Source organism: Pelodiscus sinensis, chromosome 32 (assembly GCF_052426305.1).
Source record: "Pelodiscus sinensis isolate ZL-2025 chromosome 32, ASM5242630v1, whole genome shotgun sequence".
NCBI lineage: Eukaryota > Metazoa > Chordata > Testudines > Trionychidae > Pelodiscus > Pelodiscus sinensis.
In genome coordinates, this window is record NC_143083.1 from 14,809,872 (window position 1) to 14,836,450 (window position 26,579).

General features: G+C 55.9%; 1 protein-coding gene across 3 annotated transcripts in view; it reads left to right on the forward strand.

Moving 5' to 3' along the window:
* The first annotated feature begins 3,884 nt into the window (after positions 1 to 3,884).
* SBNO2 (strawberry notch homolog 2) overlaps positions 3,885 to 26,579 on the forward strand; it is a 119,685-nt gene continuing 96,990 nt past the window's right edge. Inside the window, exon 1 of one of the 3 annotated variants that reach the window (XM_075902659.2) lies at positions 3,885 to 4,024. The gene's annotated coding sequence lies outside the window, so the exon portion shown is untranslated. Of the gene's footprint in view, positions 4,025 to 20,790; positions 20,938 to 23,094; positions 23,445 to 26,579 lie in introns of those variants that run through there. The other 2 variants (XM_075902658.2, XM_075902660.2) reach the window with 2 other exon arrangements.

Consider the following 26,579-nt stretch of genomic DNA (forward strand, 5'->3'; position numbering starts at 1 on the left):
TAATCTTTCCCAAACCCTCTTTTACCCTCTCCATACTGGTGAAGAGGACTCCGACTTCCCTCCTCCCTATTCAAAGAGCCCACCCCAAGGCCCCGCCTCCCCTCTCTTTACTGTGTTGTGGCCCTGTCAATATCACTTCCCCTCTTCCCCCCCAGATGCCCTCTCCTGGCAGTCATGGGCTGTCTCTGCTCACAAGCAGTTAATGGCAGCCAGGGGCAGCTGCACAAGTCCCTGCTAGACTGGTTAGCATATCCCGATGTGGCAGTTTCCTTGTTCAGCACCACTTGGCACTTCTCTGTGCTCGTGTATCGCCTGGCCCACTTCCCTGCCTGAGGCATTACAGCAGTAGGTCACCAGCCCAACTGCTTGCAGCTACTCTCCAGGCTGCAGTTCTTCCAACACCCTGGGAGGGAAAAGCAGGTGCAAAGGCTCCTTCCCCACCCGCCCCAGTTAGGAATGGCTCACGGCTTGGCACGGCCTGTTTTAAGCATGAAGCAAACTCCCTGGAGCCCAGTTGCATCTTCCCCAGGAGCCAATTCTGCTGAGCTGTGCGTTTGGTACTAAATTTAATCTGTGTAAAACCTCAGCAACGCATGCAGGGGGTCTGGTTACAGCGGCTCATCCAAGCAGGAGGCACTTTCCCTCCTCTCCTTTCCAATTCCTGGCCTGTCCTTTCTGCTTTTCTCCAGCCTGATCCCTCTTTGCCTTCTCTCCCTGCTTCCCGTCCCTCCTCCGCGGCTCTCTGGACTCTGCTGTCTGTCTCCTCGCTGCCAAACACTCCAGCTCCAGCTCAGACAGCCCAGGATTTTGCTCAGGGCACTGGCTTTCCACAGCCTCGAACTGTCTCCACCCCGCCAGGGTCAACTTGGATGGTAAATCGTTAAAGTATAATAATGATGACAGCGCAGCATCTTTCGGCACCACGACCGCCACAGATTGCATTGTACGCATGCAGGGGAGACTTCGTCTGCCTCTGCCATGCCGGCGCCTTGGCAGTAAAAGGCAGCAGCGCAGTAACGGTGCGATGCTACGCGACAGGAAGCGGAGAATTCTGCATCTGATTTTAAATGCAAGTGGGGAAGGATTTCACGGTCAGCAGAAGAGAGTTACCCAAATTGGAAACTACCCTGGACACGAGAGCTCATTTGTCATAACCCTACGGTTCCTAAAAGCTCCCGGTGGTTTCTGTTACCACCACATGCTTGGGATCTAGCCCTGTCTACACAACAGCGGGACGGGGAGTCCCAGGCTGCATCCTCTACAGCATGGGTTCTCAAACTGGGGTGTGTGTGAAGAACTTCTAGGGGGGGTGAGGTGACCCAGCCACACACACCCGCATCAATCGCACCCCAATTTTTGCTACTATTTTTTTGGGAGGGGGGGTGTGAGGGTTTCTTAAAAAGGGGGCGTGATGCCGAAAAGTTTGGGAACCACTGCCTACAGCGTCCTGCAGCACCTTTATTACTCCATGGAGGTTTCCAGTCTTCATGCTGTCCTGGCCTGATCCTTCTCGGCATGGGGGAGCTGCAGTGACCCAACTAGGGCCATCTCTAGGGAGGAGCGAGACCCGGGACAATTCCCTCCCCCATGCCCTGCCCCTGCCCTGCCCTGCCCCCATTCCACCCCTTCCCCAACGTCCCAACCCCTCCTCTCCTGAGCCACATCAGGAGCTGGTGGAAGTCTGCCAGAAGCACGGGGGCCGTCAAAGCGTGGGGCCCAGAGCAACCGCCCTGCACTATCCAATGGGTGGGACAGCTCCGGTGTTATCTCTGGTGGGAGGGCTAGTTTGGTTAGGAAGTTTGAGGGTCATGGGGCAGCACAGAGGTGTTGCCAACTGGGAAGATTTTTGCCGTGACTCTCACTTCTGGGGAGGGGGGTTCTTAAAGCTGCCAGCTGCAGAAATTGGGTGATCTGAAGAGTCCTCAGCATCATTGTTGCAATGCGATGATGGGCCGGGAGCAGGATGGCTGCTGAGAGTGTCACTACAGGTTGAACCTGTAAAAACTGGGACTCAGGTCTGGTTGGGCAACAGGAGGGCTGGTGGCCGGGAGCCCAGCCAGGGTTGGTGATAGTTGGGGTTTGGGGGCCCAAGTGGGGCTGGCCACCAGCAATCCAACTGGGGCCAGTGGCAGGCGTGGCTGGCAGCCAGAGCGGGACCAGCAGCAGTCGGGGGGGCTGGCAGCAAGAGAAGGGGAGGGGGCGGCTAGGGAGCTGGCAGCTGGAGCTGGGAATGGAGCCAGGCAGGGGGGCTGGAATTGGCATCCTGGATCCAGTAAACTCCCTCATTTGGACCTGTCAGGTCCTGGCCATGCTGGAGCGGGAAGGTCCCACCTGTATTTTGTAAAGACCTTTCATTGTAAGCTCTGGTGGCAATTGAAAGGGCCCAGGGTACATAGAATCATAGAATCCTAGGACTGGAAGGGACCTCGAGAGGTCATCGAGTCCAGCCCCCCGCCCTCAAGGCAGGATCAAGCTCCGTCTACACCATCCCTGACAGATGTCTATCTAACCTGTTCTTAAATATCTCCAGAGAGGGAGATTCCACCACCTCCCTTGGCAATTTATTCCAATATTTGACCACCCTGACAGTTAGGAATTTTTTCCTAATGTCCAATCTAAACCTCCCCTGCTGCACTTTAAGCCCATTACTCCTTGTCCTGTCCTCAGAAACCAAGAGGAACAAATTTTCTCCTTCCTCCTTGTGACACCCTTTTAGATATTTGAAAACCGCTATCATGTCCCCCCTTAATCTTCTTTTTTCCAAACTAAACAAGCCCAGTTCATGAAGCCCGGCTTCATAGGTCATGTTCTCTAAACCTTTAATCATTCTTGTCGCTCTTCTCTGTACCCTTTCCAATTTCTCCACATTTCTGCCGCTTCTTCATTAGCAGTGGCCAGGAGTCCTGGCTCCCTTTGACTCACCAGGCCCCAGGGCAGCTGTCCCTTTTGCACTCCCCGCCTGCCTGCCGTCACTGGAGGGGAAAGAGATTCTGTCAAAACAAATGAATAACGCTTGAGCGTGTGTTCCCAGACATTTGAAAGAAACACGTTTACTCTTCATGCTGGCTGCTGTTTGTTTCCGTTCCCGGCCTCCTCACCCGTTTGTCAAGCTCCCATACAACCCTGGGATGTGAAGGAGTAGTCATCTAGCCAAAAAGCAAATGCTCATCGGACAGTCGACACGCTAGTCGACTAGTCGCCTCCCCCCGCCCCTTGCTGCCTCCATCAGAAAGAGGCAGCAAGGGGCGGGGAGAGGAGAGGGTGCTTCAAAGTGGCAGCGCCGCAAGGAGCCCGGGGGTCTGCTGCTTTGAAACACTGCAAGGAGCACGGGGCCGGCAAGGGGCTGCCTGAGTCCCCCGCTGGCCCTGTGCTTTCTGCAGCGCTTTTGCCTTTGAAGTGTAGCAACAGCCATCGGGCTGTTGCTACACTTCAAGGGCGGAGGCACCCTAATCGAATAGTCCATGCAAATTGCTATTCAATTAGCCAGTTCATCTAAATTTAACCTCCCTAATGCGTCTCCAACTTACCTTATCGTTAACCATGTTTATTATGGTGTGTTGTGCTGAGAGATCAACCAAGATCAGGACCAGTGTTCTCTGTGAACTGAGTGCTTGGGCAGGATTTAAATGCTGCTCAGCTAGTTAACAGGGTGCCCACAGCTGGCAACATGTGTTTCTACTAGTGGTGCACCTCTGTACATGCCTCGGTGCACATACCACATTTATTCCACACTTGGATGGGAAAATTAGAGGGAACATTGATCAGGACCCCAATGGATTAGGTGCTGAGAAAAGACAGAAGAATAAATAGCTAGTCCCTGCCTCAGAGCATGTACAATCGACATTTATTTTTGTTCTGTGTTTGTCTAGGCCAAGCACAAGAGGTCCCAGTCAACGGTCAAGGCTCCTGTGTACGTTGATAATACAAATAATGAATACTCCTCACTATACAAAGCAGACACCGGGTGGGGGAAAGAGACTGAGCGGAGAAGTGAAGTGATCCGTGGGAAGGCAACAAGTGTCAGGTTAGTTTTATGATTTTTTAAATATTTCTCCATAGAGCCCCCCATGCATGCTATGGCCTCCCTGGTGTCGCTCACGAGGCCCTGCTTCATTCACAGGGAAGCACATTTCAGCCGTGCTTGCTGACATGGATATAAATGGCCTAGTGTGGTTTCCATTCCCGCTATCCCTGGTCTCTCAGTTCTTAGATTGCGAGATCTTTAGCGCAGGAGATGAGTCGCCCCTTCCGGAATGCTTGGAACACCTTGGGAGCAACTTCATGCTATCGCTTGGACAGCTTGAGCTCTTACCTCGCACTTTTCATCCATTGATCTCTAAGCACCATCCGAAGGCGGTCAGGGTCGTTCTTCCCCCTTGTACAGAGAGCGAAAGTGGAGCATGGGGAGGTGAAAGACCTTCCCCAGTAACTCCCCCGGCGCTCAGCAGAGTAACTAAGCATACAGTTCAGTTCAATGCTCTGTTCCTAGGCACTGTCTCACACGCCCACCCCCTTCTAAACCAGCCCCTGGATGGATTCCTAGTCAGGTACAGACACCTATACATCCCACTTCTCCTGCTGTAGCCAGGTGGGAGCGCCTGTGAGTTCACAATGCTCGGCGGCGCATTTCAATAACAACGAGAGGGACTGAAATATAAACAAAACGTTCTAAACAGATTTCTTGGGGTTCTGTGAAACACTAGCCCTTTCCACTGCCCCTGAGCTAGCCGAAGAGCGGCCTGTTCATTCGGAGGCTAGTTGACGCCTGGGTTGAGCAAAGCACTGGGGCGTGTGCTTCAAGTTAAGCCCTGAAGTCAGTAGGACTCATGCAAGGCCTTAAGTGCTTTGATGAACTGGCCATGGGCCGCGGGTAATGGAGGCCAGAGAAGACATTGCCTTCCCAAAACTGCCTACGCTGCCCAGCCGTGTTGGAAGGCCGGGACCACGGCATGACAACTCTGGTGCACCAGGTGGCCAGGAAGGATCAGGTTTGAGGGCTGGATTTGGGCGGAGCTTAGCGGAGGGGTAGGTTCTTGAAAGGGCGTGGTCTTGGAGGGAAGGGTGTGGCTTCGGGCAGAAGGGGCGGGGCCTTGGTTTGTCTTCCCCAGCTGGGCCTTCACCCCCCGCCCATGGATCTGGTGCCTAAGTGAACACAGTATCTCATGAGTTTGGGTGCTGGTGAAGTCAAGCTCAGGAAAGAGAGTGTTTGCAGGGTGTCCCTACCCTCTGTTTGCCAGGAGCTGGAAATGGGCATCAGGGAGAGATCACTTCATGGTTCCCTGTTCTGTTCCCTCCCTCTGGGGCACCTGGCATTGGCCGCTGTTGGCAGACAGGACACTGGGCTAGATGGACCTTTGGTCTGACCCAGCCTGGCCTGGTGTAAGTTGCCTAGTACCGTGTTGCTGACAGCCAACCACGTTCAAATACAGATAACGTTTTTGTAAACACCTCGGTGACATAGGGCAGCTATTGAAAGGTTTTTTATGCCCTGCACTCGGGCAGGGAGGGGGTGTACAAAAGTATCTGTGTGCCTGCCTGACGCCCAGAAAGATCAGTTGTCATCAGACTGGCCCCTTTGCTTCTTGTTTTTTAATGAGGGAATTCGCCCCCAGGAAGAACGTTTCTTCTGAGCGAGGCGGAGAATAGATCTCATCCACGGGGTCATGCTTTGGTGGGGTGAGACCAGAGATGAATGCAGCTTATGTGGTTTTTTAAGGCTGTATTGCTTATTTCACATTCTTTCCACATGCTGTCATTTGCTTCTGGTGAGTGGTTTACAAAATGCAAGAAAAAAATAAGAACACAAGAATGGTCAGACCGGGTCAGATCAAAGGTCCATCCAGCCCAGTGTCCTGCCTGCCCACAGTGGCCAATGCCAGGTGCCCCAGAGGGACTGAACAGAACGGAATCATCACGTGATCCCTCCCCTGTCACCCATTTCCAGACACCATCCCTACCCAGCCTGGCTAATAGCCACTGATGGACCTAACCTCCATGAATCTTGCTAGCTCTTTTTTGAACCCTGTTAAAGGCCCAGTCTTCACCACATCCTCTGGCGAGGAGTTCCACAGGTTGACTGTGCGCTGAGTGAAGAAAAACTTCCTTTGGTTTGTTTTAAACCTGCTTCCTGTTAATTTCATTTGGGGGCTAGAGGGGCAGACATTACAGTGTGCAAAGGGCTGCTCCTGGCAGTGTGACACCACCCACCCGAGATCGGGGAAGAAGCAAGTGCTGGGCATGAGGAGTTAAAACCGCTGCATGAATGAGTTCCGATAGCGATCAGGATCCCATAGCAAACGGGTGCTACTTGCTTACTAATCGGGAGATCTGAGGGAAGAGAGAGGAATCTGCTGCTGTATGTTGAGAAAAGTCGCTTCCTAAGAATCCAGAAAGAATCGGACGCGTAGAAAGGATGGCATTGGCCGCGACACGTGCGCGGAAGCAAAGGTGCGAGTGTTCCTCAGTCTTCCTGCTTCATGGCGCAAGCTGGTTGCTAGCAGGGCCCAGGAAGAAATGGCTCCTCCTTATCTCCCAGATGTGGAGAGGATCGAGGTCCTGGCTGGGATTCAGGAGACCTGGGCTCTTTTCGTGTCCTCCAGCATGTCACTTCCCCTCTTTGCACCTCAGGGTCCCTGCATGACGCAGAGCCGAGAATACCTCTGCTATGACAAGTGTTGTATTACGGTAGCACCTAGAGGAGGCCAGTCTGAGAGCAGAGCGCCGTTGTGCTGGGCCCCTACAGATGCCAGTAAGAGACAGTCCTTCCCCGAGAGTTTGCGATCTCATTAGACAAAGGGCTGGAGAGAGGGAGGGTTCTAATCTCCATTTCACACCTGAGAAACTGAGGCTTGTCCCACAAAAGATATTTAAGCTCCCAATATCCACTGAGCCTAAATTCCGCTGGGAATCTGGGCCAGAAAGACTGTGAGCTGCCCAAGGTCACACAGAGGGTCTGTGGCAGAGCTAGGATGGGCCTGAACCCAGCTCTCCTGCGTACTAGGCCAGTCCAGGACCGTGTGTCTTAGGCTAGGTTCTGCTTCCTGCCGAAGCATTCGATGCTGGCTACGGCCGGAGGCTGGCTAGCAGGCCAGGCTATTCTCACTGCTAGCTACTGTTATCCCTATAGCACTGGGGGGGGGGACAACACTTTACACCCCAGCATGGGCCCAGTCCTGTGAGGGGCTGCATGCCTGCACCCCCCAGAAGTTGCGAGGAAGTGAGGAGTTCAGACTCTTGTGGGACCAGGCTAGACAATGTAACAGACTAGGGATGTTAAAATGCAGGTAATTGGTTCACCGTGTCTGCTGAAAATATCAGCAGTCAGACAGTTCCATGCACCCGCAGCGCAGGGGGCAGCCAGCTCCCCGGGGGCCGGTGTGCGCCAGGAGCAGGACTGGGAGCCTCGTGCTACCATTTGGGTAACTGACAAGCACCCTCTTCCATCCCTAGAACAGACCAAGGATGCGGCAGAGAGTGGATGTGGGTAAGGCCCGGGGCTGTGTGTTGCTGAGGTTCAGCCGCTGTCTTTGTGACTCCAGCTGACATAGGCCATCCCATGGTCTATAACACTCTTCCAAACCAACTCCAGGCGGGATCCATCGAGGGAGCCCCTGTTCCTTGGGCGGAGCCACGCTGATTTACATGCGCTGCTGAGGATCAGCCCAGAGCTTGTTTGGAAGCGTGTAGTGTAGACGTGTAGACGCAGCAGCCCTCACATTCCTGGCGGGTATCGCCGTGGGGAGACGGGACGCTCGGTTCCCCTCCGCTCCCTGCCCTCCAGCGGGGATTTCAGGAAGGAGGAGGCGTATTTCGGTAACCCTGTTAGTCACTGAAACGGCTTGCTCTGCAGCTGCTCTGCCCACCGATCCCTGACGTGTTTCCTCGGTGGGCCCCGCACTCCCCGTCTTCAGCACATGCTGTGTCAAGAATTTCCCACTGCCCCTTGGGACTGGGGAAGGACAGGTGCTTCCCTCTAGCTAAGGCCAGTGCTCCCAGCAGCGTCCCCATCCCTCCACTAGGCAGCAGTGCAGGCGCACGGATAGCACACGACAGCAGCGCAGCCATGCCTTTCAGCAGTGGCGGGAGGGAGGGGGGCTGGCTTTTTGGTGCCTCTAGCCTGAGATCCCCTGAGCTAGTTTTTAGAAGGTGCCAAGGCGCTTGACTTCAAGCGGTGTCCTGGGGGCTCCGGGGTGCTGAATGCCAGCCAGGCCCTCGGTGTGTATGCCTCACGCTAACCCTCCCCACGCCACGGTGCCTCTGGCTCTAGGTCCAAAGTCAGCGTGAGAGGCGCCAGTCGCCCTCCAGCAGTCGTCATGCAGAGCTGACCGTAAACTCCTAGATTCCCAGGCCAGATGGGAGCCTTGGGGTCTCCTCGTCCAACCTGGGAAGCTCAGCCCCTACCAAATTCACAGCCATGAAAACGTCTCCCTCCATTAAACCAGGTCTTCTGAGACCTTTGACTCTACAGGCAGATTTGAGATGTGACTGGGCAGCTGGTTAACCAATTCCCCATAAGCATCGCCTTTAACGGGTGATGCTCACCCGGCAACGGTTAATAGTTACCCAGGAGCAGCTCCCACGGGGGGGCAGGGGCTGGAAACCACCGCGGGGAAGGGCAGGGCTGCTGGCCCCTAGCCCACACCGACTCAACCTCCTGCTATGGAGACAGGGATTTAAGATACGTTGATTCCAACTACACCATTAACATAGCAGGAGTTGCATGTCTTAGGTCGACCTTCCCCTCCAGTGTAGACCCAGCGGAAGAGGCAGCTGCTAGGCTGATGGAAAACTCTTCCATTGAGCTAGTACTGTCTGCGCAGGTTGGCTCAACTGCATCCGGGGAGGGGCGGGGCGGGGCCGGCCTTACCATGAGGAGAACTGAGGCGGCCGCCTCAGGTGCCAGACTGTGGGGGGCACCACTAGGACCCAGCGTGTAGAAAATTGTGTCCGTTGCTGGTGCAGGTGCGTTCTCTGTGCAGCACCGCGAGGGGAGTAGAACAGGAAGGAGGCAGAGTTGAGACCTTTCAAAGTTTTGGCCCAAGGGAGGGGGTCTGGGGGCATCATTTGAGCTCCCCGCCTCAACTGCCAAAATGTTGTGGGCCGGCCCTGGCGGGGGGATTTTTCAGACCCCGCAGCAACAGATCTGTGCAGTGTAGGCAAGGCCCGAGTCTTACCAGCGCAGTCCCCTCGGGAAAGGAGGCAGTGTGTCTAGCGGTTAGAGCAGAATCTCCAGTTCTCCTGGGTTCTGCTCCCAGGCCTGTTGCTGATTTGCCCAAGTGATTTCCACTCTCTGGGCCTCAGTTTCCTGATTTGTGGACAGTGGGGTAAGGAGGCCTGAGAGGGGGGATGTGAGGGTCAATGACTGGACAGACTTGGGGATCGTTAGGGATGTTAAACCAGTTATTATTGTAGCCACTCGACATTGATATACTGGCTCCCGGCTTTTTGATTTTGCCTTCAGGAGATTGGCTGCCTTGGGAACTGGCTGCCCCTGCTGCAGGCTCTCAGACAGACTCAGCAGCGCAGGGCCGCAGCTGGCTCCCCGGGAGGCAGTGCATGGAGGGAGCCGGCTTTTAAGCTGGCTCCTGGTGCATGCCAGCTCCTGCCTGCTGCCTCACTCCCAGGGGGCCGGCGGCTGTCCCATGCTGCTGCCTCTCCTCATGTTTATCACCCACTCAAGTGCCCTCAGCTCCCATTTTCACAGAGCTCCCCTGCAGGGTGTCTCAAGCCGGGGGGGTTTCTTCGGGCTTGGTGCCGGTTCTAAAGAGCTGGGAAGCGATCAGCCCAATTCTGGTATGTGCCCGGATTCCCCTCCCCAGGCTGGGCATGGGGTCCCAGAAGCCAGAACTGAGAAGGATCCTCAGCAGTGAAACCCAAGGAGGGAGGCAGGTTTGGGGACACTCTCCAATGGCTCTGGCTGCAATTCCTTAGTGCTGCCTTTTGCATCAGCCGCACTCTACTCCCTGTGTCTGTTCCCCACTGCAAGCAGGCAGGAGCCCGCGCCCTTCCCTGACCCCCGATGATACTACGCCAGGCCGTCCCTCCTGCCCCCCCCCCTGCGCCATAGCAGGGAGCCAGGCCGTCCCTCCTGCCCCCCCCCGCCCCATAGCAGGGAGCCAGGCCGTCCCTCCTGCCCCCCCCGCCCCATAGCAGGGAGCCAGGCTGTCCCTCCTGCCCCCCCGCCCCATAGCAGGGAGCCAGGCTCTCCGTGGAGCCTGCAATGAAGCTGTCCAATTTGCTGATATTCTTGCCATGGGACTTTCCGAAGTTGATGCATGCTGCACACTTACGGGAACATGTCCAGCACTAATGCCAGAAACCCCAGGAGCAAACGGACTGCTTCCCAGCCATGCAGAGCGGAGGCCTGAAGGTCAGGACAGCACTGGAATCTCCCGGATTCCTTCCCTGGTGTCACAGGGCTGGAGCCCCGGATTTCAACAGGCTTGGATCAGCCCTTTTGTCCCCGTTGGGTCCGATGACTGACCTGGAAACCTGGGAAGTGGAATGAGACCCAGCAGCCTCACGTTACACAGGTCACCAAACACCTTCCCACGCGACCAGCGTCAGTCCCCGATGACCTGGGCAAGGAGCCGTTCCTCTGCCCTGCGCTGTCCCTCCCCCCCAGCAACGCACGTCCCCGCAAAGCAGCAAAGAGGTTTCCAAGCCAGCGGGGGACAGTTAGCCCGGCGTGGGACCCCGCAGTCTCGCGAGCGTACGAAGGGAGGGGCTCTTCCGCCATCTGTGGAATGAGCAATGACAAGGCCCCTTGAAAGGCGTTTCCTGGGGAGGGCCACATGGAGTTTGAACCCCTTTTCTGAGAGCCTTAAACCCGCTGGAGAGGAACCGGCTGGGCAGGTTTGGCATCCCCTCCCACACGGATCTCCCTCCGCCAGCCCAGCCATGGCAGAGCAGCTGGAGTCGGAGAAAGCAGCCAAGTCTCCGCGGCTCCCTCTGGGCAGGTGTCAGGGTTGGAAAGAAGCCCCCAGCCAAATGCAGGGCCACGCTGTGGTATCCCTCTGCAGACGCCTGCTGGCCACCGCCAGGACGAGGGGAGGAGCAAACCCAGCTGGCCCTTGCTCCTCACCCAGATGGAAAGTCAGGGGATTTCCAGGCTGTGGAAAAACAAAACCAAACAGGAACTGGCTGTGTGTGACAGAGGCCTGGCCTCACCCTGACACAGCAGTGTGCCAGAGGCCGGCCTGACAAGTGAAACCACCCACTCACTGGCTCGGATGGGGTGACACAGGACAAAGTATCCTCGCCTCCTGGCAGCCGGCATGAGCCTAGGGTTGCCAGATGGTTTCAGAAAAAATACCGAAAAAAAGGACCCCGGGAGTTGTTGAGAAAAAAAAACAAACCCCAAAAACCAAACACCGTGGCCCCTTTAAAAACCATGTGGTGAGGCTTTTGGGCCCTACCAGGCTGCCAGCGGCCGACTGCCATCTTGCCTCCCTGAGCCGGGCCAGACAGCTCCCCGCGGAACCCAGTAAGCACTAGGGGTGCCAGGCTGCCTCCATATTGAGCTGGACAGCCTGGAATTTTTGCCTCCTGGCCAGGAAAAAATCAGAAAGTACCGGACATTTTAGGTCTCCAGTATTTTCTGAATATTTTAACCAGACAGAAGGCGAAAATACCGAACTGTCCGGTTCGATACTGGACACCTGATAGCCCTACCAGAGCCCTGAAGCTGCTGTTGAAGCCAGTCCCATGTTAGACCTGTCCCGGATAGGGTTGCCAGATGGTTTAACCAAAAATAACAAACATCTCCCACTCCCCCCAAAAAACACAGGGGAAAAAATATAAAAAAAAAGGACCCCGAGAGTTATTAAGCCCCCCCCAAAAAAACAGCATGGCCCCTTTAAGAAATGCCTTTGAGGCTTTTTGCCAGTGGCCATCTTGTTTTCCTGCTCCAAGCCAGAAGACAGCTCCCCTGCAGAGCCAGGCAAGTGGAGCCGGTTGCTGTCGTAGGGTTGCCAGGTGTCCAGTATTTTCGCCTCCTGGCAGGAGAAAAAAATCAGAAAATACTGGACACCTGGTAACCCTAGTCCCCGGGCAAGAGCCTTTGTCTGTTTCACAGGTTCCCCTGACAGAAGCTGGGTGTTAGAGCTGGAAGATGCCCTCTGGGCCTGCCTCGCCCATTCCGCTCTGACTAGCGCATGATGGCCCCGAAGGCTTGGCCCCAGCCTAGCTTTAGATGTTGCAAGCCACAAGGCTCCTTCCACCATGCCCATGGGAAAGATTTCACCCCATCCAAGGACTCTTCCCGTAAGGAAGCCTTTCCCAAGGATCATTGTCAATCAGCGATGCCTCATCTCAGCCCACTGCTCCTAAGTTCACCCTCCTCTTGGTTTGCTTCTCTGCAGATCTGAGGAGTGGCTGCAAAGTCATGCAGGAAGGATGAGTGCCTTCCTCAGGAATTTGCACCAGTTTCGGAGGCTCACAGTCTCCTGCAGGCTACTCCACAGTCCATAGGTTTTGAGTTTTCTGCCTGTGGGCAAAGTGAAAAGGAATTCTCCTTGGCTGTCCCCCCAGCCAACTGTTCCCCTCTCCACTTACCCCAGTGCGGGCAGACGAGGCTCAGCATAGAACAGAAAGGGCAGCCAGTCCCTTGAGGGCAAAATCAAAAAGCTGCGGAGCTGTAACCAGCTAACGCGTAAGATTCCAGACAGGATTGGCTCCTAGCTGCATCTGTTCCGACGCCCTGTCTTGGACAGAGGCTGCAGAGGAAGGAAAGGGTAAAAATCCCACCGTGGACAGATGTGCCATCACCTGCCTCTCTTGTTGGTCTCTTGATCACTTGGAAGGCAAGACTGTTTGGGCCGTGTCTACACGGGCATGTGTTGGCGACAAAAGTCCCGTGGCCATTCAAAAGTCGCCAAACCATGTTTACACCTGCCACACTTGGTCGACAGCACAGCCGCATTGGTAGCTCCCCATCGACAGAGCAAAGCGGCATGGGAGGCCTCCCACAGAGCCCGGCCTGCCCTTCAGTCGCGAGGCACGGCGGGAACGTGGGATGCAGGGCCAGGCACTTGGGGAATGTGACAAGGATGGACTGGAGAAGGCTGGTTCGTGTAATTATTATTTATCACTTCATCTAGAACAAGCTCCCCTCCCCCTGTCTCACCACAGCCCCCCACTGCTGCAGGCTGCACCTGAAGAGGGCCAGCACCTAGTCCAGGGGAGGAACCTTTTTTGGATCAAGGCCGCACAAAAGTGAGATGCAAAATAACCCCTCACTGACGTGGCCCCCAGCTAAGAAGCAGAATGACCCTCCCCAGAGCCCGAGGTGGCCCAGGCTAGTAGATTTTGTGGGCCAAAGATGAGAGGTTGTGCGTGCGTGTGTGTGTGTGTGTGTGTGTGTGTGTGTGTGTGTGGCGGGGGAGGAGGCTGCTGGGAAGCAGACTTGGGGTGTGGGAGCAAGGAGGATGCTTCATGCTCCACGCCCAGTTGCTGAGACTCCCCATGAACCCTGGCACTTGAGAACAGTTCCCGGCTGCCTGCTGCAGCGGTTAACTCCACAATGAGCCTCTTCCTCCTCCGCTTCCAGCGCTTCATCAGGAACGTCGGCCTCAGGGCCAAGGCCTGTTTCTGCTGACTGAGCTTTCGGAAGTATCCACAGGGTCCTTGCCTGAGGACATGGGGTCCCCACCAGGACTGCGTCCAGTTCTTTATGAAAACAGCATGTCGTGGGTGCAGCACCAGACTGGCACTTTGCCTTCTTTGCCTTCCGGTTCGCCTGCCGGAGTCCCTTCCTCTCAGCTCCGCACTGCAGCATGTCTCGCTCCTACCCTGTCTGACACAGGGCCATACGAGTCCCATTTCCTGCGGGTCACTCGCGCTGTGATTTCACCCATTCTCCTCCCCCCCCAATGCACGGATCAGATCCAGACGCTCTGGGGTGCCCCACTCAGGGGAGCGTCTTGAGCGAGAGCCACCTCTGTCCCCCCGAGAAGATGCTGCGAGGAGCACTGTGCGCTGAGCCAGCCAGCAGGAAATGGATTTTAAAGTTCCCGGGGCTTGCAGAGGTAGGGGCGCATTTCTGCTTTCCTGCAGAGCAGCGGAGTTCAAAGTGCTGGCCAGAGTGGCTATTGAGGCACTATGGGAAACATGCTGGGGTGCAATAAACTCGAAAAAACCTGTCAGTACACACTGCGTGATTGCCGACCGGAACGGGAGGGGCAGAGACACACGTCCCTTGTGACACTGGGAGTTTTTTGTTGCTGAAACGGGGCATTTTTCACGACTTTTGTCCTGTGGCAGCGTGAACGCTCTCAGGGGTTTGGCGACAACTTGCCTGTGTCGACAAGTCCTCCAAAACACCTCCTGCAGGCCGGTGCCTTTTTCTCCTGCTCCACTTACACATCCTCGGGGTGAAGTACCTGCTCCTCGTGGTGCTCAGGAACACTCCTGAAAGGATCCCTCTCTACTCTGCCCATTGCTTTGTAGAGGAATGGCGACTTTTAAATCCCCGATTGAGTGCCCAAGCAGGTTAACTTGTCCCCTGCAGGTTTGTGTGTGTCCACTGATCCATACTAACCACTGCAGTTTCGCACTGGTTATTATTTGCACTGCAGTAGCACCTGGAGACCAGGGCCAGGGATCAGACCCTCACTGCTAGGAGACATCAGACCGATACAGCAACCAGCTGCGGAAACACAAGCTCACAGGGAGGCGATTGTGTTGAGTGTCATAATAGTGGTCACAGCACACCAGCTCCCTAGGACTGCCAGTGATGCAACCAGGAGAGTTTAATTGCAGAGGAGTTGCTAATATCTGCACTTCCAGTGCATGTATTTGTTCCTCTCTGTGTTACATTAAACCAGGGTTTCCCAACCTATGGGTCAGGACCCAAATATGGGTCGCTATTACATTTCAAAAGGGTCAACAAGTGTCTCCCCAGGTGGCTCTGTCCCCTTCTCCCCCCGTTTTTGAACTGCCCTGGATCACCAAGTCTTCCTGAATTGTCAAAATGGGTCCCCGTCTGGAGACGGTTGACCGCGGCAATAAACAAAGAGCTCAGGGACGCTTAAAAATCCATCTTCGAACAGACAGACTCCAGCAGTCATTCCCCCGGGACACAGCTGGCGTTTGTGCAGCAAAAGCAGGCCGTGTATTCGCTGCCCATCCTAGCTCTCAGCTGCCGTCTAGCAAGAGAAAACGTTCTCTGTTTCCAAGGCACTCAGATATCCCAGCACTGTGGCATAAGGCCCAGAAGAGAATGGCACCGACCTTCAAGGGATATGGGCTAACAGGCAAAGCCCCCATGTTTGGTCCTGGAAAAAAGGCTTTTCCAAAGCCAGTGTAATCTGCACACCTAGTAGACATGGTTCACTGTCCCAGGAAGTGGGATTTAGACCACTTACAGCAAGAGAAAAGAATGAGGCTATGTCTACACTGCATCTCTCTTGTGCAAAACCTATGCAAATGAAGCACAGAATAGCATATTGCTGTGCTTCATTTGCATAATTAATATGGGGCCGTTTTTGCACAAGAGGCTTTTGTGCGAAAAGGAGCTGTCTACACAGCTCCTTTTTGCGCCAAAACCCCCTCTTGTGCAAAAAGGAGCAGTGCAGACAGCTTGAAGACGGCCCCTAATTAATTATGCAAATGAGATGCGGCAATATGCTATTCTGCGCTTCATTTGCATAGGCTTTTGCGCAAGAGGGATGCAGTGTAGACATAGCCTGAGTGTGCTGTACAGCCGTAGCTGAGAGTCAGCTGGCTTTTAGCTCATGCAGTAAGCTCCAGGGGACCCCGGTTTGGCGTTACCCCAGCGGCTGTCTTGAAATGGGTGTGATGAAATGACGCACAAATGAACCAAAGACTGGCTGTAAAAACATTTGCCAGCAGCGCTGGAATCCCTAGCCCACATCATGCCTGCACCTGAAGTGCAGAAGGCGAAAGTGTCCTGAAGGTGCCCAAGCACAGAGTCTTAACTATACCTAGACACCGAAAGGGAAAGTCACCAGACTTGTGGCACTTTGCTCACCTTGGACCAAAGCATACCCCTGGGCTGTGTCTAGACTGGCCAGTTTTTCCGGAAAATCAGCCACTTTTCCGGAAAAACTTGCCAGCTGTCTACACTGGCCGCTTGAATTTCCGCAAAAGCACTGACGATCTCATGTAAGATTGTCAGTGCTTCTTGCGGAAATACTGTGCTGCTCCCATTCGGGCAAAAGTCCTTTTGCGCAAAACTTTTGCGCAAAACAGCCCAGATTTGTTTCCTGCAAAAAAGCCCCGATCACGAAAATGGCGATCGGGGCTTTTTTGCGGAAAAGCGCATCTAGATTGGCCACGGACGCTTTTCTGCAAAAAGTGCTTTTGCGGAAAAGTGTCTGTGCCAATCTAGACGTGCTTTTCCGAAAATGCTTTTAACGGAAAACTTTTCCATTAAAAGCATTTCCGGAAAATCATGCCAGTCTAGACGTAGCCCTGGTGAAAAAGAAATGAATCACCCTCGGTGGTGTTAGAGAAGTAAATGAATCTTCTCTTGACGTGAATAGTTGAAAGGAAAAGGCAGAGCGGGAGTGGGGCGGTTGCTTCCTAAACTGATCCGAGTGAGAGAAGGCAGAGAGGAAGGGTGCTGGTGGTGGGACCATTTTACATCCTCCTCCGTTTTGGAGTGCGTCACTTACTGTCTTTCAATGGCCCGGGCCCCGCGCTTCATTAGGCCCCGTGTATGCGCTAATTCCTGTCGGCTGTGGCCGTGGCGCACGCACGAAATTGTGCTGCCCTGGGCCCCACAGCACTATCATCCGCTTCTGCCCTTAAGCATGGTTATGACTGTGGGGAGGAGCCCTGTAAATCTGTAGTTAAAATGTGACCTGGTCAGTTTCAGAGCCGTGGAGGCCTGGACCCCTGTGTCTCTGCACAGCTGGGTGCAGCCAGGACCACTTGCCCGGTGTGAAAAGCTGCAATGGGATAGTGTTGGGGCAGCTAGTTCTGTCACAGCTGGCTACATTACGCAAGATTCCGGCCAGCTGTTCTCTGCCGTACTCTTGAATTAGCACGGCGAAGCCGGGGGGAGGGACGGACGGGTCACAGTGAGATGGGGTGGGGGCATATTGGCAAGAGTCGGTGTGTGGAGGAAGACTGCTCAGTTGCTGGGCCTGCCGGTGACTTGATCCCCTTGGCCCTGTGTGTCCCTCTGAGTTGGCAGGAATGGAGGATGCTGGGGGGGGGGGGGTAGCAGGCTCTGCTCCTGGACTAGGAGAGGGCTGGTGAAGGAGTCGAGTGGGTAGGCTCCACGCTCAGACTCCCCAGACTGGTGAGAGGGTGGATGTGGGGTTAAGACCAGGGCTGACTGGAGGAGCTGGAGGCTGACAGGGTGGAGTGGTGGGGAAGGGAAGGAAGCGGGGTGATTGGGCTATGTTGGGCTGTTTCTAACGCTGGATACAGTCCAGCCCACTCAAGTGCGGGGGCACAACCCCCCGAAGATACGGAATGGAAACAGATGTGAAGGAAATTGCACATACAGACACGGAGCATGTTTAATGAAATGCACACTGAGGACTCTCAGGCAAGGTGATGAGTGGGAGGCCGGCTGGCTTCCTCTAAGGCTGCGCAGATAAAACCAGTCCTTTTGTTCTCCTTCCCTCCTCGGCAGTCAGTTTCTGATGGCGCTGGAAAGGCTCTTTCTTAGCTGGGGGGTGTTTGATGGCGGCTGAGCAGAAGAGTTCTTGACACTGGGGGGCTGTGTCTAGACTGGCAAGTTTTTCCGCAAAATCATCTGCTTTTGCGGAAAAACTTGCCAGCTGTCGACACTGGCCGCTTGAATTTCCGCAAAAGCACCGACGATCTCATGTCAGCGTTCTTGCAGAAATACGACGCTGCTCCCGTTCGGGCAAAAGTCTTTTTCCGAAAGACTTTTGCGCAAAAGGGCCAGTGTCGACAGCAGAGATTTCTTTTCCGCAAAAAAGCCCTGATGGCGAAAACGGCGATCGGGGCTTTTTTGCAAAAAGCGCATCTAGATTGGCCATGGATGCTTTTCCGCAAAAAGTGCTTTTGCGGAAAAGCGTCCTGCCAATCTAGACGCGCTTTTCCGAAAATGCTTTTAACAGAAAACTTTTTCGTTAAAAGCATTTCCGGAAAATCATGCCAGTGTAGACGTAGCCAGGATGTTAATCCTGCCGGGGTTCATGCTTAAACTGATCCCTCTCTGCCCTTCTCTTGTTTTAGCATCTCCCCGTGTGTGTGTTGGGGGTCGATCTGGGGATGTTAATTGCTGTTTAAAAAGTTAATCGTTAAATGCAACGTTGACCCAGTTAACACTGGAGCGGCCCCTGCGTGCCAGCCAGGCCGGAGCATCCCCCTGCCCATGTCACGCTGCAGGCTGGGGCCACTGCATTGCGCCATGGTCAGGAGGCTACTCCCGCCCGGCCAGGCCCCTCATGACATGGGCTGCTCCGGCCAAGCTGGGCCTCTGGCTAACCACTTACCTGGTCAGCTTGCAGCTTCTGGCATCTTTTCAGACTCTTTAAACCTATGTGGAGGCATGTCTGGTGCCCCGGCTGCTTAACCTGGGGCTGATGGGCCATGGTCCTAGAGCTTGAAAGAGCTCTGGCCACTGAGTATTTTATACAGAATCCCTTCAAGCAGCAGCAGATATAGGGCAGGGCGAGCGGGGAGGCTGCCCCGGGCCCCGCGCTTCATTAGGCCCCACGTATGCGCTAATTCCTGTCGGCTGTGGCCGTGGCGCACGCGCGAAATTGTGCTGCCCTGGGCCCCGCGGCACTATCATCCGCCTCTGTCTTCAAGCATGGTTATGACTGTGGGGAGCAGCCCTGTAAGTCTGTGACCCCAGGCTCTAGGAAGCTGGGCCCCGTTTTAGCTGCTGCTCTCGGGGTTTCACTCTTGTGGGGCTCAGTGACTCCTTGTGATTTGTGATGGGCTGTCCCGGTTAGTAAGGATGATGGTTCTTACTGCCCCCTCCCTCCCGAGCTAAACGCAGAAGCTGCTGCCCCTTAAACTAGAGTCACGACTCAAAGCCTCTGTTGGGGACGGCAGGAGCCCTGCAGGATGCCGTCGCTGGTGAGTTCCATGGGGAAACACTGCAGATGGCCACTCCCCATTTAGGACACTCCCTGGGTGTGTCTGCACTGCATGGGGAAATAGCTCCCCCGTGTCTTAACAAGCTGCCTGTTATTTCGAAATAACAGGTGCGCTATTTGGGCATCCCTGTAAGCCTCTCGCAGTAGTGCGTTATTTCAAACCCCGTGTCCTCACACCCCATCTCCTGGACCAGGCTTTCTTGTCCGAGTCCAGCGAACATGAGGCAAGAACAGGCTGCGAGCAGAGGGAAAGGAGGGGTTCCACATTCCACAGAAGTAGCATGAATGTGGCAACCGGCACAGCCAGACACGAAAGCCTCTTTGTTTGGCCACAGCAGCAAGTCACCCAACACCTGACCCCACAACAGAGACAGAGACTCCTCGTTTTACACTGCCTGGAAACACTCCTGTTTTATTCATGCTCACAGCTCTTCTCACTACCCTGTGGTGTGGGAAGGCCGAGCGGGTGGCAGTGGGTCTGGGCTGTTGGTAGTTTCTATCTGAGGAGATTAAGCAGAAGTGGGACAGCTGTATTGTTCTGATTGGATGAGATCAGTTAATGCCAACATAAAAATAGCCCCTTCTGGAATGCACATGTTGCATGAGCCTGTTGGGGTTTATTTTTGTCTAGGTGTCCAGGGAATTAAAAGTGGCAAAGAGCCAATGTAAGTGACAGGAAGGGAACCATAAAAAGGACACCTTTGGAAAGGTGGCAAGGCGAGTTACCAGAACAGAGTTTCTTTCACTTCAGGTCTGTGATTCAGTGTTTCTGTGTCAGTTCACGGAATGAGAGCCCGGGGTCGGCGGGAGGCAGAAGCAACTGTAGTTCTAATGCAGTGACATTCCTTGGAATCTGGTCCTGTTTTAACAATGCTTTCCTAGCACTTTGCAGCCTGGCCTGCTCCTAGATGAGGGAGGATTCAGCAAGCCTCATTTTGTGAGTGGGAAACCGAGGCATGCTGGGGAAGGGACATAAGGGAGTGACAGTCCCCAGCAGTGAGCCTTGCGGCCCTGACTTGGGCTCGTGCTGTGCTCTGAAAACGGCGGTGCACACAATTGGATTGCTGGATTGTGGGCCTGAAGTCCTCCCCTCTCCCTCACAGACCCAGGATGGGAAAGTCTCCCCAGCTGGTTTTAGCGCTGCAGAGCAAGCCCCTGGACCTGGGCCCGGAGGCTGGCGTTGCAGACGTGCCCTGGGCAAGCAAACGGCCTGAAGTGTCCCACTGATGCAGTGGGAGTGTTGGGACCAGAGCCCAGCCGCCCCATCTCCATCCGCTTTGTTCTAACCAAGCGTGTCCAGCCCGCGGTACGAGTCCCCCGAGGGGCGCTCGCGAGACGTCTGGGGGGGACGTCACCGCTGCTGAAATTCGGAGAACACTGGATTTTTTGTTTGGACGGCGCTTTATTGGTTTTGTTGCTTTTTACACCCAAAAAATGTCATCGCCAGCCCGGCTACGGTTCAGTTGTTTAAACAAATTTGCAAGGGAAGAAAAAAATGGTGCGATGCCGCGTGTCCCAAACCTGGGGGGGGGGGTATTTTTCTGAGAAAGGGGCACTTTGTAAAGACTCTGTCTAGCCCCCCCCCCAGCCCTCTGCACCCCCAGATCCCGCTGCTGGCTCGCGTGGCCCTGTAGGGGGCAGCCATGGGCGGGAGCGCACGGGGCGGGGGACTATGGGGGCGGGGCGATGCTGGGCACGAGGGCGCAGCAGGGGGCGGGGCAGGGAGCGGCCTGTGCCCAGCAGCGGCCGCGCGCCCCGCCCCGCTTCCGGTTCCGGGCCGGAAGTTCGCGCACGCAATACGCCCCCAAGATGGCGGCGGCGAACCCGGAAATGAGGATCCGCGGCTCGCAGGGAGTTTGAGCCCCGACCGCCCCGCGGGGACCAGGTGAGCCCCCCCGCAGCCCAGGCCCCGCGGGGCCCCTCCCCTCCCCCGGGCTGGAATCTCTGGGGCGCCGTGGGGGGCAGGGCTCTTAGCTCCCCTCCCCCCGGGGCAGGGGGGGGCAGGGCCCTTAGCTCCCCTCCCCCCGGGGCCGGGGGGGGCAGGGCCCTTAGCTCCCCTCCCCCCCGGGCTGTGGGGGGGCAGGGCCCTTAGCTCCCCTCCCCCCGGGGCTGGGGGGGGGCAGGGCCCTTAGCTCCCCTCCCCCCCGGGGCTGGGGGGGGCAGGGCCCTTAGCTCCCCTCCCCCCCGGGGCTGGGGGGGGCAGGGCCCTTAGCTCCCCTCCCCCCGGGGCTGGGGGGGGCAGGGCCCTTAGCTCCCCTCCCCCCGGGGCAGGGCCCTTAGCTCCCCTCCCCCCGGGGCTGTGGGGGGGCAGGGCCCTTAGCTCCCCTCCCCCCCGAGGCTGGGGGGGGCAGGGCCCTTAGCTCCCCTCCCCCCCGAGGCTGGGGGGGGCAGGGCCCTTAGCTCCCCTCCCCCCGGGGCTGGGGGGGGCAGGGCCCTTAGCTCCCCTCCCCCCGGGGCTGGGGGGGGCAGGGCCCTTAGCTCCCCTCCCCCCGGGGCTGGGGGGGGGCAGGGCCCTTAGCTCCCCTCCCCCCGGGGCTGTGGGGGGGCAGGGCCCTTAGCTCCCCTCCCCCCGGGGCTGTGGGGGGGCAGGGCCCTTAGCTCCCCTCCCCCCGGGGCTGGGGGGGGGCAGGGCCCTTAGCTCCCCTCCCCCCCGGGGCTGGGGGGGGCAGGGCCCTTAGCTCCCCTCCCCCCCGGGGCTGGGGGGGGCAGGGCCCTTAGCTCCCCTCCCCCCGGGGCTGGGGGGGGCAGGGCCCTTAGCTCCCCTCCCCCCGGGGCAGGGCCCTTAGCTCCCCTCCCCCCCGAGGCTGGGGGGGGCAGGGCCCTTAGCTCCCCTCCCCCCCGAGGCTGGGGGGGGCAGGGCCCTTAGCTCCCCTCCCCCCCGAGGCTGGGGGGGGCAGGGCCCTTAGCTCCCCTCCCCCCGGGGCTGGGGGGGGCAGGGCCCTTAGCTCCCCTCCCCCCGGGGCTGGGGGGGGCAGGGCCCTTAGCTCCCCTCCCCCCCGGGGCTGGGGGGGGCAGGGCCCTTAGCTCCCCTCCCCCCGGGGCTGGGGGGGGGCAGGGCCCTTAGCTCCCCTCCCCCCCGAGACTGTGGGGGGGCAGGGCCCTTAGCTCCCCTCCCCCGGGCTGGGATCTCTGGGGCGCCGTGGGGGGCAGGGCCCTTGGGGCGCCGTGGGGGGCAGGGCCCTTAGCTCCCCTCCCCCCGGGGCTGTGGGGGGGCAGGGCCCTTAGCTCCCCTCCCCCCGGGGCTGTGGGGGGGCAGGGCCCTTAGCTCCCCTCCCCCCGGGGCTGTGGGGGGGCAGGGCCCTTAGCTCCCCTCCCCCCGGGGCTGTGGGGGGGCAGGGCCCTTAGCTCCCCTCCCCCCGGGGCTGTGGGGGGGCAGGGCCCTTAGCTCCCCTCCCCCCGGGGCTGGGGGGGGGCAGGGCCCTTAGCTCCCCTCCCCCCGGGGCTGGGGGGGGGCAGGGCCCTTAGCTCCCCTCCCCCCCGGGGCTGTGGGGGGGCAGGGCCCTTAGCTCCCCTCCCCCCGGGGCTGTGGGGGGGCAGGGCCCTTAGCTCCCCTCCCCTCCGGGCTGGGGGGGGCAGGGCCCTTAGCTCCCCTCCCCTCCGGGCTGGGGGGGGCAGGGCCCTTAGCTCCCCTCCCCCCGGGACTGTGGGGGGGCAGGGCCCTTAGCTCCCCTCCCCCCGGGACTGTGGGGGGGCAGGGCCCTTAGCTCCCCTCCCCCCGGGCTGGGGGGGGCAGGGCCCTTAGCTCCCCTCCCCCCCGGGGCTGGGGGGGGGCAGGGCCCTTAGCTCCCCTCCCCCCCGGGGCTGGGGGGGGGCAGGGCCCTTAGCTCCCCTCCCCCCCGGGGCTGGGGGGGGGCAGGGCCCTTAGCTCCCCTCCCCCCGGGGCTGTGGGGGGGCAGGGCCCTTAGCTCCCCTCCCCCCGGGGCAGGGCCCTTAGCTCCCCTCCCCCCGGGGCAGGGCCCTTAGCTCCCCTCCCCTGTCTCTGGGGCGATGGGGGGAGGGGGCGGGATATGTCTCTGCTTCTACCCCGTTCTCTCACGCCAGGATTTCTGCGTGTGAGGGAAGAGCTCTTTGCTTTCTGGTTCCCTGGGGCCAGGTTTCTCTTCCTGCTCCCCTCATATCAGGGTCTCTGGGGAGCTTGTGGGGGCAGGTCAATCTTCTGTCCCTCTCCCTGGGGTCAGTTCTTGGGGCGAGATCTGTCCTGAATCTCCTTCTCTGTTGGTCATCTAATTTCCTTTTCTGGAGGGGAGGGGACAGGGCTTCAGGTACCCTCCAGCGAGGCTATTCCTTCTCAAGTTATCTTGATTAGTCAGACTTATGACAGCCCTGAAGGTGTAGCTGTTTGAGTCATTTCCTGGAGTACAATCCAGCAATGCAACTACCTGCGGATGGAAGGTTTGGCTAACTCTTGTTCGTCATCATGCTTAGAGTTAGGTGGGGAATCTGGACTGGGGTGTGTCTGAGCCATCTCCAGTTATTATTGAAGATAATCCTACCTGTATGCAGCCCCTATTATCCAAAACCCGATTACAAGAATCCATTAAGATGTCACTTCTGGAGTGCAGTGGGGAAGCTCTTTAAGAGTAGGGATGTAAAATCCTATTTAATTGGCTAACAATGTTTAATTGGTTAACTGGTTACACAATATGTTAAAGGGGGACAAGTGAGGAGGCTGCTCCAACCCACTGCTGGGCTGGAATGCTGCCCCATCACCAGCGGGGTGCCCGGGCCTACTGTAGACAGACGGGGGCTGCACTGGAGCAGCCTTTGTTTGTGGTGCAGTCCCCTGCCCATGGCAGGTGGGAGCTGCTCCAGCCCCACTCGTTAACCTTAACCAGTAAGCCTCACATCCCTTATTTAAGAGTGCAAAGTAATACCATGTGATAGTTTGGGACAGGAAGGGAGGAGTTCTGTTGGCAGGCATCCTGCTTTTGAAGGACCTCGGACATTGTAGTAAAGTGTAAAACAATGGACCCTTCCCTCTAGGGGTGTTAAATTGCAAGTCATTGATTAATCGAATAGCCGATACATTTTTGCATCAACTATTCGATTAGTCCATAGGGCGCCTCCACCTTTGAAGTGTAGCACCAGCCCTAGGGCTTTTGCTACACTTCAAAGGCAAAAGTGCCGTGGAGAGTACGGGCCAGATGGGGACTCCCCCACTGACCCTGCGCTCCGTGCGACGCTGTTGTTTTGCAAAGCTGCGGGGAGCGTGGCATTAGGCTCCACGTGGCGTTTCAAAGCAGCAACATCACATGGAGCCCAGGGTCAGCGGGGGAATCCCCTGCTGATCCCGGGCTCCATGCAGTGCTGCCGCTTTGAAATGCCGCGTGCACCCTGGGGACACCCCTGCTGGCCCTGTGCCGCATATGGCATTTCAAAGCAGCAGTGCTGTATGGAGCCCAGAGTCTGGCTCCACTTCCCCCCTGTGGAGCCCAGAGGCAGCAGGGGGAAGGTGGGGAGAAGCAACAAGTCGACTATTACCCCGTCAACTATCCAATAAGCATTTGCTTATCGGATAGTCGACTGGTCCTTCACATCCCTACTTCTCTCTGTTCAATCCTGGTGGACCTGCTATTGTTACACAACTAAATACAAACAATTTTTTTTAAACTCTGGCCCTTTTTTTGTGGGGAAAGAGAGTCTTTCTAGTACATTGTGGGTTTTCACTTAGGTAGATAAGGCAATAGATGTTAGTGATGGAAACAATCTATGTGTTGCAACTGACAATGTAGTCTTGTTCCTCACAGTACATTCTCCAGGGGCCTTTCTGTTAACTTTTAAATGACTTGCATAGCACAGCTTCTATCAAGTCCGTAGGGGCCTATTCCACATGCTAATATGTCTCACTATTAAATTTTTTCTGGTTATTTTTAGCTATTACTGAAGCACAAGGAGGAAATCTCTTATGGAAGTGTAGCTCCTAAACTCATGGGTACACTCCTTTTTTATGTATATTACTGGCCAGATTCTTCCACCTTTTCAGAGCCTGCATAGCATGTTACTGCAAGAAGACCGAACAACTGAAATGTGGTGACTTATGAATCTTAGGTGTGAGTAGGGGTATCTGAATCTGTCCCTATTTGATGTCTAGACCACCAGCCAGCATTTCCCTTGATTTTTCTAGTATAAAAAAATATTTTTAACATTGAAGTAACTGCATTTAAATTCTAATGTCAGTTCTTAGTCTGAAGCAAAAACTGGTCTTTTCTAATTCCATCTAAGCTTAATTCTCCCAAAAGATAACTGTTTGCATGGAACCAGGCTGATATCAATGAGTGTCTCACTTTTGATTTAAAACCAGCAGAAATCCACTCTGAGCTGAGACCTTGAATGCAGGTTCCTGCTGTTAATGGTGCTGATTGAATTGCTCAATTCATAGCCCCTGAAAAGTGAAGTTTATGGTGTGACAGACTCTTAACTCTAGTGTAGCTTGTGGTCAGCTAGTTACTTGGATCTTAACCAATGACTCTGTAAAAAATGGCATTAAGAGGTTTCATGTTTATTGTGATTCTGGAGCAAATGTTCTCAGTCTACAGCAAAAGTGGATGGCTTTTCTAATTTCCAGACCTGCGTATTTGCTAAAGGATCGGAAAGTTTTCTTGGGTTCTCTTTGGCCTCTGCATCATCCTCACTTGCAAATTATGCAGGCAGGAACATGTCCTCTGTTGTATCTGTGCACTCCTATTGTCTTCAGGGTGGAAGAGGGGCGGAGATGGTTGCGCAGGCTTCACTGTGGGAGAACGTAGCCCTAGAGTTGGAATTTTTAAATTACTGGTTCTGTTGGAAGTGTTTGAGGCAGGCTGGATTCCAGATCGCTCTTGTGTAGCTGGCTTGGCTCTGTAGAGTGGGCGTGCAGGGGTTGCCAGAACAGACTCTTGTTGATGGAAGCAGGAAACAAAGGGTAGGGATAAATGGTAAGCTTTCAGAATGGAGAGAAGTAACTAGTGGGGTCCCCCAAGGGTCTGTCCTGGGACCAATCCTATTCAACTTATTTATAAATGATCTTGATAAAGGGGTAACAGTGAGATTGAGGAGTCCTGGATTCTGTTACCATCCCCTTCTCTTGACCTATGTGGGGATCCATGACAAATCACTTAGCTTGTCAGTGTCAGTTTTCCCATCCACATAATGATACTTTCCATCTATGCAGCCTGATGGCTAGACCCATGAAAGCTGTATTGCTGAAACCTTGCACTTTTCCTATGTTTATATACTGTTCAAAGCAAACATACCTTCACTTTTGTCTGCATTCTTGTTAACCCTTCGAAGCAAGAGTCTAAAACATTCCTGCATCTTGATACTTGGTAAGATTAGCGTGATTCTAGAGCATGAAAGTTTATTAATTAGATTCTAGTTTCCAAGGACAGCCCTTGGTGGGTAAAGAACAGGTTAGGAACTATTTAGAAAAGCTAAACATACACAAATCCATGGGTCCGGACTTAATGCAGCCAAGGGCACTGAGGGAGTTGGCAAATGTCATTGAGGAGCCTTTGGCCATTATCTTTGAAAAGTCATGGAGATCGGGAG